Here is a 10,431-nt window from a genome sequence, read left to right as displayed (position 1 = left end):
ATATACAAATTAGAAATACACTACAGTTCAAAAGTTTGGGGTCACTTAGAAATGTCCGTTTTTGTCCATTAAATAACATCTAATTGATCATTGATACAGTGTAGACATTGTTAATGTTGTAAATGACTATTGGAGCTGGAAACGGCTGATTCTTTATGGAATATCTACATAGGCGTACAGAGGCCCATTAACAGCAACTATCACTCCTGTGTTCCAATGGCACGTTGTGTTAGCTAATTCAGGTTTATCATTTTAAAAGATTAATTAATATTTAGAAAACCCTTTTTCAATTATGTTAGCACAGTTGCAAACTTTTGTGCTGATTAAAAGAAGCTATAAAACTGGCCTTCTTTAGACTTTAAATGCATCAGCATTTGTGGGTTCGATTACAGGTTCAAAAAGGTCAGAAACAAAGATCTTTCTTCTCAAACTCGTCAGTCTAGTCTTGTTTTGAGAAATGAAGGCTATTCCATGCAAGAAATTGCCAAGAGACTGAAGATCTCGTGTACTACTTCCTTCGCAGTACAATGCAAACTGGCTCTAACCAGAATAGAAAGAGGAGTGGGAGACCCCGGTGCACAACTGAGCAAGAGGACAAGTACATAAGAGTGTCTAGCTTGAGAAACAAATGCCTCACTTGACAAACAAGTCCTCAACTGGCAGCTTCATTAAATAGTACTGTCACGTTCTGACCTTAGTTCCTTTGTTTTAGTATGGTCATAGTTGGGGTGGGCAGTCTATGTTGTTTTTTTGAGTTCGGTCTAGTATGGTTCTCAATCAGAGACAGCTGTCAATTGTTTTCCCTGATTGAGAATCATACTTAGGTAGCCTGGGTTTCACTTTTGGTTTGTGGGTGTTTGTTTCCGTGTGAGTGTTTGGGCCACACGGTACTGTTTCGGTTTTATATATTCACGTTGTCATTTATTGTTTAGTGTTCTGAGTTTTAATTAAACATCATCATGAACACTTACCACGCTGTGCTTTGGTCCAATCCGTACTCCTCCTCAGACGAAGAGGAGGAAGTCCATTACAAGTACCCGCAAAACACCAGTCTCAACATCAACAGTGAAGAAGCGACTACGGGATGCAAAGAAAAAGCCATATCTCAGACTGGCCAATAAAAATAAAAGATTAAGATGGGCCAAAGAACACAGACACTGGACAGAGGAACTCTGCCTAGAAGGCCAGCATCCCGGAGTCGCCTCTTCACTGTTGTAAGTCGCTCTGGATAAGAGCGTCTGCTAAATGACTTAAATGTAATGTAAATGTTGACGTTGAGACTGATGTTTTGCGGGTACTATTTAATGAAGCTGCCAAAATGTAGAAAAAGTCAAAGATTCTGAAAACTTTCGGAATGCATTGTTTACCCATTTTTTTGTGTGTGCCTGTTTTGCATGTTATTTTGGATTAATATGTGTCACATCAGTATGCAAACAACGGGTCTCTTTTGTTCTTTCTTGAGTAAGGCAGCTCCAAAATGCAAGTGTTTCAGCCTGGCTGTAACGGTTCTCTTGGGGTGAAGTAGAGGCGGACCAAAACGCAGCATTATTATATTGATTCATGTTTAATAAACAAAGATGACACCTGCCTCTGATTGAGAACCATACTAGGCCGAAATACAGAAATACCCCAAAACATAGAAAAACAAACATAGACTGCCCACCCAACTCATGCCCTGACCATACTAAATAAATACAAAACAAAGGAAATAAAGGTCAGAACGTGACACTAGCTCAGTGCTTTCTGTGGTGGAGGGGCAGCTCGCGGAAAATACAGAGCGTAGGTGTTGGCAATCTTCTATAGTTGCACCGTGATTGGCTCAGTGCTCTGTTACTCACAGGGACACTACGTCAATGTAAAATCTTGTCATGTATTGTCATGTATTGTCATGTCTTGTCCCTGTGCTTTCTCTTCTCTTCGTTTCCCCCTGCTGGTCTTATTAGGTTTCTTTCTCTCTCTCTATCCCTCTCTCTCTCTATCGTTCCGTTCCTGCTCCCAGCTGTTCCTCATTCTCCTAACGACCTCGTTTACTCTCTCACACCTGTTCCCTATTTTGCCCTCTGATTAGGTCTCTATTTCTCTCTCGGTTTCTGCCTCTGTCCTTGTCGGATTCTTGTTTGCTGTGTCCTTGTTCCGTCCTGTCGTGTTTTGCCTTTTCATCAGATGCTGCGTGTGAGCAGGTGTCTCTGTCCACTACGGCCCGCGCCTACCCGAAGGGACCTGCAGTCTGTTGCCGCTTATCCTGCAATTCCCCTCAACAACTAGAGGATTTATGTTTTCCCCGTTTGGACATTTCCTGTAAAGGATTGAGGATTATGTTATCTCTGTTTGGACTTTAATAAACTCAGTTTCTGTTAAGTCGCTTTTGGGTCCTCACTCACCTGCATAACAGAAGAATCCGACCAAGAATGGACCCAGCGACTACGGATCCTCGCTACTCAGCCGTCGAGATCCAGGGAGCGATGCTCGGCAGACACGAGCAGGAATTGTCTGCTGCTCGGCATGCCGTTGAGACCCTGGCCGCTCAGGTAATATAATAATATATATATAATAATATAATATATGCCATTTAGCAGACGCTTTTATCCAAAGCGACTTACAGTCATGTGTGCATACATTCTACGTATGGGTGGTCCCGGGGATCGAACCCACTACCCTGGCGTTACAAGCGCCATGCTCTACCAACTGAGCTACAGAAGGACCACGACCTCTCAAAACAGTTTCACAATCTCCGTCTCGATCCACCAGCTACTTCCTGGGCTTCCGAGTCTCCGGAGCCCAGAATTAATAACCCACCGTGTTACTCTGGGCAGCCCACTGAATGCCGCTCGTTTCTCACCCAGTGTGATATTGTGTTCTCTCTCCAGCCCAACACATACTCAAGGGGTAGAGCTCGTATCGCCTACGTCATATCTCTCCTTACTGGACGGGCTCGTGAGTGGGGCACGGCAATCTGGGAGGCAAGGGCTGAGTGTACTAACGAGTATCAGAACTTTAAAGAGGAGATGATACGGGTTTTCGATCGTTCAGTTTTTGGGAAAGAAGCTTCCAGGGCCCTGGCTTCCCTATGTCAAGGTAATCGATCCATAACGGATTACTCTATAGAGTTTCGCACTCTTGCTGCCTCCAGTGACTGGAACGAGCCGGCGTTGCTAGCTCGTTTTCTGGAGGGTCTCCATGCTGAGGTTAAGGATGAGATTCTCTCCCGGGAGGTTCCTTCCAGCGTGGATTCTTTGATTGAACTCGCCATCCGCATAGAACGACGGGTAGATCTTCGTCACCGAGCTCGTGGAAGAGAGCTCGCGTTAACAGTGTCTCCCCTCTCTGCATCACTACCATCTCCCCCCACTGGCTCAGGTGTTGAGCCCATGCAGCTGAGGGGTATTCGCATCTCGACTAAGGAGAGGGAACGGAGAATCACCAACCGCCTCTGTCTTTATTGCGGTTCCACTGGACATTTTGTCATTTCATGTCCAGTAAAAAGCCAGAGCTCATCAGTAAGCGGAGGGCTACTGGTGAGCGCTACTACTCAGGTCTCTCCGTCAAGATCCTGTACTACCTTGTCGGTCCATCTACGCTGGACCGGTTCGGCAGCTTCCTGCAGTGCCTTGATAGACTCTGGGGCTGAGGGCTGTTTTATGGACGAAGCCTGGGCTCGGGAACATGACATTCCTCTCAGACAGTTAGGGGGAGCCCACGGCCATGTTCGCCTTGGATGGTAGTCCTCTCCCCAGTATATTATGTGAAACACTACCTTTAACCCTCACAGTTTCTGGTAACCATAGTGAAACCATTTCTTTTTTTCTTTTTCGTTCACCTTTTACACCTGTTGTTTTGGGTCATCCCTGGCTAGTGTGTCATAATCCTTCTATTAATTGGTCTAGTAATTCTATCCTATCCTGGAACGTTTCTTGTCATGTGAAATGTTTAATGTCTGCTATCCCTCCTGTTTCTTCTGCCCCCTCTTCACAGGAGGAGCCTGGTGATTTGACAGGGGTGCCGGAGGAATATCATGATCTGCGCACGGTCTTCAGTCGGTCCAGGGCCACCTCCCTTCCTCCTCACCGGTCGTGTGATTGTAGTATTGATCTCCTTCCGGGGACCACTCCCCCCCGGGGTAGACTATACTCTCTGTCGGCTCCCGAACGTAAGGCTCTCGAAGATTATCTGTCTGTTGCTCTCGACGCTGGTACCGTAGTCCCTTCTTCCTCTCCCGCCGGAGCGGGGGTTTTTTTTGTTAAGAAAAAGGACGGTACCCTGCGCCCCTGCGTGGATTATCGAGGGCTGAATGACATAACGGTTAAGAATCGTTATCCGCTTCCCCTTATGTCGTCAGCCTTCGAGATTCTGCAGGGAGCCAGGTTCTTTACTAAGTTGGACCATCGTAACGCGTACCATCTCGTGCGCATCAGGGAGGGGGACGAGTGGAAAACGGCGTTTAACACTCCGTTAGGGCATTTTGAATACCGGATTCTGCCGTTCGGTCTCGCTAATGCTCCAGCTGTCTTTCAGGCATTAGTGAATTATGTACTGAGAGACATGCTGAACATCTTTGTTTTCGTCTACCTTGACGATATCCTGATTTTTTCACCGTCACTCCAGATTCATGTTCAGCACGTTCGAAGTGTTCTCCAGCGCCTTTTAGAGAATTGTCTTTATGTGAAGGCTGAGAAGTGCGCTTTTCATGTCTCCTCCGTCACATTTCTCGGTTCTGTTATTTCCGCTGAAGGCATTCAGATGGATCCCGCTAAGGTCCATGCTGTCAGCGATTGGCCCGTCCCTAAGTCACGTGTCGAGCTGCAGCGCTTTCTCGGTTTCGCGAATTTCTATCGGCGTTTCATTCGTAATTTCGGTCAAGTGGCAGCCCCTCTCACAGCCCTTACATACCGTGCTTTAAGTGGTCCGTTTCCGCCCAGGGAGCTTTTGATCTCCTCAAAAGAAGCATTTTACATCCGCTCCTATCCTTGTTACTCCTGACGTCACTAAACAATTAATTGTCGAGGTTGACGCGTCAGAGGTGGGCGTGGGAGCCATTCTGTCCCAGCGCTCCCAGTCTGACGATAAGGTCCACCCTTGCGCGTATTTTTCTCATCGCCTGTCGCCGTCGGAAGGTAACTATGATGTGGGAAACCGCGAACTGCTCGCCATCCGCTTAGCCCTAGGCGAATGGCGACAGTGGTTGGAGGGGGCGACCGTTCCTTTTGTCGTTTGGACTGACCATAAGAACCTTGAGTACATCCGTTCTGCCAAACGACTCAATGCGCGTCAGGCTCGTTGGGCGTTGTTTTTCGCTCGTTTCGAGTTTGTGATTTCTTATCGTCCGGGCACTAAGAACACCAAGCCTGATGCTTTATCCCGTCTCTTCAGTTCTTCTGTAGCCTCTACCGACCCCGAGGGGATTCTCCCTGAGGGGCGTGTTGTCGGGTTGACGGTCTGGGGAATTGAGAGACAGGTAAAGCAAGCACTCACTCACACTCCGTCGCTGCGCGCTTGTCCTAGTAACCTTCTTTTCGTTCCCGTATCTACTCGTCTGGCCGTTCTTCAGTGGGCTCACTCTGCCAAGTTAGCTGGCCACCCCGGCGTTCGGGGTACGCTTGCTTCTATTCACCAGCGTTTTTGGTGGCCTACTCAGGAGCGTGACACGCCATTCTCTCTCGACCATGGTCTCACATCGCCTTAGACTTTATTACCGGTCTGCCTTCGTCAGCGGGGAAGACTGTTATTCTAACGGTTGTCGATAGGTTCTCTAAGGCGGCTCATTTTATTCCCCTCGCTAAGCTTCCTTCCGCTAAAGAGACGGCACAAATCATCATTGAGAATGTGTTCAGAATTCATGGCCTTCCGTCAGACGCCTTTTCGGACAGGGGTCCGCAATTCACGTCTCAGTTTTGGAGGGAGTTTTGTCGTTTGATTGGGGCTTCCGTCAGTCTCTCTTCCGGTTTTCATCCCCAGTCTAACGGTCAAGCAGAACGGGCCAATCAGACTATTGATCGCATCTTACGCAGTCTTTCCTTTCGAAACCCTGCGTCTTGGGCAGAACAGCTCCCCTGGGCAGAATACGCTCACAACTCGCTTCCTTCGTCTGCGACCGGGCTATCTCCTTTTCAGAGTAGCCTTGGGTACCAGCCCCCTCTGTTCTCGTCCCAGCTCGCCGAGTCCAGCGTTCCCTCCGCTCAGGCTTTTGTCCAACGTTGTGAGCGCACCTGGAAAAGGGTCAGGTCTGCACTTTGCCGTTATAGGGCGCAGACTGTGAGAGCCGCTAATAAGCGTAGGACTAAGAGTCCTAGGTATTGTCGCTGTCAGAGATTATGGCTCTCCACTCGTAACCTTCCCCTTACGACAGCTTCTCGCAAATTGACCCCGCGGTTCATTGGTCCGTTCCGTATTTCTCAGGTCGTTAATCCTGTCGCAGTGCAACTTCTTCTTCCGCGACATCTTCGTCGCGTCCACCCAGTCTTCCATGTCTCCTGTGTCAAGCCTTTTCTTCGCGCTCCCGTTCGTCTCCCCCCCCCCCCGTCCTTGTCGAGGGCGCACCTATCTGCAGGGTCCGGAAGATTATGGACATGCGTTCTCGGGGACGTGGTCACCAGTACTTAGTGGATTGGGAGGGGTACGGTCCTGAGGTGAGGAGTTGGGTTCCATCTCGGGACGTGCTGGACCGTTCGCTGATCGATGATTTCCTCCGTTGCCGCCAGGTTTCCTCCTCGAGTGCGCCAGGAGGCGCTCGGTGAGTGGGGGGGGGTACTGTCATGTATTGTCATGTATTGTCATGTCTTGTCCCTGTGCTTTCTCTTCTCTTCGTTTCGCCCTGCTGGTCTTATTAGGTTTCTTTCTCTCTCTCTATCCCTCTCTCTCTATCGTTCTGTTCCTGCTCCCAGCTGTTCCTCATTCTCCTAACGACCTCGTTTACTCTCTCACACCTGTCCCCTATTTTGCCCTCTGATTAGGTCTCTATTTCTCTCTCGGTTTCTGCCTCTGTCCTTGTCGGATTCTTGTTTGCTGTGTCCTTGTTCCGTCCTGTCGTGTTTTGCCTTTTCATCAGATGCTGCGTGTGAGCAGGTGTCTCTGTCCGCTACGGCCCGCGCCTACCCGAAGGGACCTGCAGTCTGTTGCCGCTTATCCTGCAATTCTCCTCAACAACTAAAGAGGATTTATGTTTTCCCTGTTTGGACATTTCCTGTAAAGGATTGAGGATTATGTTTTCTCTGTTTGGACTTTAATAAACTCAGTTTCTGTTAAGTCGCTTTTGGGTCCTCACTCACCTGCATAACAAATCTACATGGTGAGCTAGAACTTTGGAACCCCTTCGGGTGCTGCCATAGATTTACATTCGAAGTGCCCATCCAAGAAGGCTCAAGGTCATTGGCCACAGGTAAAATGAAGTCAAATCATGTTATATCTACAGTAGCTTTGATTGGACTGATCATGTCAACATCATACCTTCAAAATCTTACCTAGCAAGCTAGACAAGCAGTCATCATCATGAGTCACGTCGACAATCTACTGGAAAATCCTTTTCAATCCTTGTCAAATAAAGAGAAATAATAGATAAAACGTTTCGGTGTTCATAAACATTGGACATAAACATATACATATACACAACAAGTTGGATATAGCAAATTCAAAAAGTGGTTTGGAAGTGTTGCAAGCGCTGCAAATCAATCACTATTTTGCTTCCCCTACCTGCTATTCGGTGGAGAGGGTGTGTGGTCCAGGTCTGGGTTTAAGAGTATTTTTCCCAAGCATAAAAGGATAAACATTCACAGTCATAACCATGGACCAGAAAAGGTTGAATACATTGGCTATGCTATCAATCCAGTATGACTTCTGTCGTGTTCAATACAACTGGAAACTCAGCACTGGGAAATCTCATACTTCAGTGAGTTCAATATAACTGGGAACTCACTGGGGAAAAAAGTTTTGAACAAACATTCAACTTGGAAATCAAAGGCGGGAACTTGGGCCTCTTTCTAGAGCTCCGACCTGAAGATCACTGACATGATCATTGATTTGACCATGTTTATTTCCGAGTTCCCAGTTGTCTTGAAAGCACAATACATCCAGAGAATGCTAGACTTTGATGACAAAGTTTCACAACAAAATTTGACCACAAGAAGGACCGCCGCGCCACCTTCCTGTTCAAGTGAGCACAGGTCCGTCCATAAAATGTGTTGTATGCTGCTGCATAAAATATGTAATATGCCAGGGAGTTATGTATACTGTGGCTAAGAAAGTAATACTAAGTGCATGTTGTGTAGTAAGTTGTTAGTAGCCCATGAGCCTCACCCTAATTATTTGGTCCCTTTCCCCCTGATAACTTAGCTTACTGTTCTGACATGGTGGTGCACATATCAAATCAAATCCATTTTATTTGTCACATGCTCTGAATACAACAGGTGTTGACTTTACCATGAAATGCTTACATGGAAGCCCTTAACCAACAATGCAGTTCAAGAAAGAGTTAAGAAAATATTTACTAAAGTAAAAATAGTCAAATAAAAATTAACACAATAAAAATAACAATAACGAGGCTATATACAGGGGGCACCAGTACCGAGTCAATGTGCGGGGGTACAGGTTAGTCAAGTTATTCTGTACATGTAGGTAGGGGTAAAGTGACTAGGCATAGATAATAAACAGCGAGTAGCAGCAGTGTATAAACAAAGGGAGGGGTAGCGTGTCAATGTAAATAGTCCGGGTGGCCACTTGATTAATTGTTCAGCTGTCTTATGGCTTGGGGGTAGAAGCTGTTAAGGAGTATTTTGGTCCTAGATTTGGCGCTCCGGTATCATTTGCAGTGTGGTAGCAGAGAGAACATTCTATGACTTGACTGACTGGAGTCTTTGACTATTTTTTGGGCCTTCGTCTGACACCGCCTAGTATACAGGTCCTGGATGATAGAAAGCGTGGCCCCAGTGACGTACTGGGCCGTACGACCTTATGGTCAGATGCCGAGCACTTGCCATACCAGGTGGTGATGCAACCGGTCAGGATGCTCTCAATAGTGCTGTTGTAGAACTTTTTGAGGCTCTGGGGACCCATCCCAAATCTTTTCAGTCTCCCGAGGGGGAAAAGGTGTCGTCGTGCCCTCTTAATGGGGCGGCAGGGTAGCCTAGTGGTTAGAGCATTGGACTAGTAAGCAGAAGGTTGGAAGTTCAAACCCCAGAGCTGTCATTCTGCCCCTGAACAGGCAGCTAACCCACTGTTTCTAGGCTGTCATTGAAAATAAGTATTTGTACTTAACTGACTTGCCTAGTTAAATAAATAAAATAAATTGTGTGTTTGGACCATGAAAGTTTATTGGTGATGTGGACACCAAGGAACTTGAAATTCTTGACCCGCTCCACTACAGCCCTGTTGATGTTAATTAATGGGGACCTGTTCGGCCCACCTTTTCCTGTACTCCATGATCAGCTTCTTTGTCCTGCTCACATTGAGGGAGAGGTTATTGTCCTGGCAACACACTGCCAGATCTCTGACCTCTTCCTTATAGGCTGTTTCATCGTGTCGTCAGCAAACTTAATGATGGTGTTGCAGTCATGTTTGGCCCCGCAGTCGTGGGTGAACAGGGTGTTGAGGATCAGTGTGGCAGATATGCTACGATGGTCTGCTTGAAACATGTAGGTATTACAGACTCAGCCAGCGGTTGAAAATGTCAGTGAAGACATTTTACAGTTGGTCCGCGCATACTTTTAGTACACGTCCTTTGCCTGTTTGATGGTTCGTCTGAGGGCGTAGCGGGATTTCTTATATGCGTCCAGATTAGTGCTCCTTGAAAGCGGTAGCTCTAGCCTTTAGCTCGGTGCAGATGTTCCCTGTAATACATGGCTTCTGGTTGGGATATGTACGTACGGTCACTGTGGGGATGACGTCGTCGATGCACTTATTGATGAAGCCGGTAACTGAGGTGGTATACTCCACAATGCCATTGGATGAATCCCGGAACATATTCCCGTCTGTGCTAGCAAAACAGTCCTTGTAGCGTAGCATCTGCGTCATCTGACTACCTCCGTATTGAGTGAGTCACTGGTACTCCCTGCTTTAGTATTTGCTTGTAAGCAGGAATCAGGAGGATATAATTATGGTCAGTTTTGCAAAATTGAGGGTGAGGGAGAGCTTTGTATGCATCTTTGTTTGTGGAGTAAAGGTGGTCGAGAGTTATTCCCCTCTGGTTGCACATGTGACATGCTGGTAGAAATTAGGTAAAATGGATTTAAGTTTGCCTGCATTAAAGTCTCCGGCCACTAGGAGCGCCGCTTCTGGATGAGCATTTTCTTGTTTGCTTATGGCCTTATACAGCTTGTTGAGTGCGGTCTTAGTGCCAGCATCGGTTTGTGGTAGTAAATAGATGGCTACAAATAATTTAAACGAGAACTCTCTTGGTCGATAGTGTGGTCTACAGCTTATCATGAGGCACTCTACCGCAGGCGA

The sequence above is a fragment of the Oncorhynchus gorbuscha genome, linkage group LG18, assembly GCF_021184085.1.
Source record: "Oncorhynchus gorbuscha isolate QuinsamMale2020 ecotype Even-year linkage group LG18, OgorEven_v1.0, whole genome shotgun sequence".
Lineage (NCBI taxonomy): Eukaryota > Metazoa > Chordata > Actinopteri > Salmoniformes > Salmonidae > Oncorhynchus > Oncorhynchus gorbuscha.
Note: the sequence above shows the minus strand (reverse complement) of the source record.